This window comes from Stegastes partitus, unplaced genomic scaffold (assembly GCF_000690725.1).
Source record: "Stegastes partitus isolate 25-593 unplaced genomic scaffold, Stegastes_partitus-1.0.2 Scaffold216, whole genome shotgun sequence".
Lineage (NCBI taxonomy): Eukaryota > Metazoa > Chordata > Actinopteri > Pomacentridae > Stegastes > Stegastes partitus.
The window spans coordinates 621,870-623,177 of NW_007577947.1; positions in this window are offsets into that span (position 1 = coordinate 621,870).

Sequence of the window (1,308 nt, forward strand, 5' to 3'; positions counted from 1 at the left end):
AATGGATTTTGGTGAAGACTGTTCTGAGGTAGTCATGAAATAATTCTGAACCTTAGTGTGGATTCTCAGCTGCTGCTCAGGAAATACATAAAAGCTCTAACAGCTACAGTCATTTACGGTTAATGCTGCCGGAAACATTACACAACATCACAGGTGCCTGAACAAACAACTGCCAGTAACTAAACAAACAAACAAAACCAAATAAAAAGCCTGCTGAGGTTGCATCAAGGTTGCAAACTCAGTTGTCTGTTAGTTGATTTAAATTTAGGTTTGGATAACGTAATGCAATTAGCTTGAAAACTAGTCGTCGACTAATTGTGGGAATAAAGTACACAACACTTCAACTTCATTTTTCAGCTTAAAAATGTGTTTACGCTGCCACTCATTAAGTAAATAAAAAATCCAGATTCCTGCGACTTCAGTTAGTTTGTTGGTTCAATTTAACTTCATTGGAAGTTGTCATAATAAAAGATTGATGCAAACTGTTTGATTAAAGTTTTATTCAATTAAATCCTGAGAAAAACATGAAATTATTCCTGTGAGGAGTCTCCAGAATGGTCGTCCACGTCGCTGTCTGCTGTCGTCGAACTGGAATAAAGACAAAATGGCCGCCTCCAGAACTCGGCATGGCGGCTTTAGAACCCTCTGATTGGACGTTTGTGGTCGACATCTCTCCTGACACTCTCCTCGTTTTCACAATTTGTTCTGACCCCGTCTCCAGTGGGCGGAGCTTAAGGGACAGTACTCGTAGTTGGCGATCTGGTAGATGTTCTCCACCGCTGAGCCTCGACTGTGGAGCTGCAGGGTGGACGAAGTCGAACTGAACTGGACCAAAGTGCTGATCTGCTGCTGAGGACTGAGACACAGAACAAAACACGGAGACTTATTTAACGTGTGATGGACCAGCTAGAAGGTATTTGTTCCCAAAAACGTTCTGCAAAGTTCTGCAAAATTCTGCAAAGTTCTGCTAACATTGTCAGCAGAAAGTTTTCTTTTAGAATGTTTCCATTAAAGGTCTGACAACTAAAGAAGTTCTAAAAATGTTTGGTGATAACATTGTTAGACGTTAACGTTCTCAAAACTGAATGTTCCACTGAGAACGTTCTACTTTTGTTATCGTGTAAAACTGTGGAACATTGTGGGAACGTTTTATAAAGTCTTTAATGTGTTCCCACAAGAACATCCCCAAAACATCCTGAGGACATTGCAGGCAGAACGTTCCATCATTGTTAATATATCACAGTACAGGAACGTCTTATAAAGAACGTTTTGTCATCTGAGGTCTCGATAACATCTGGAAAACTGTTT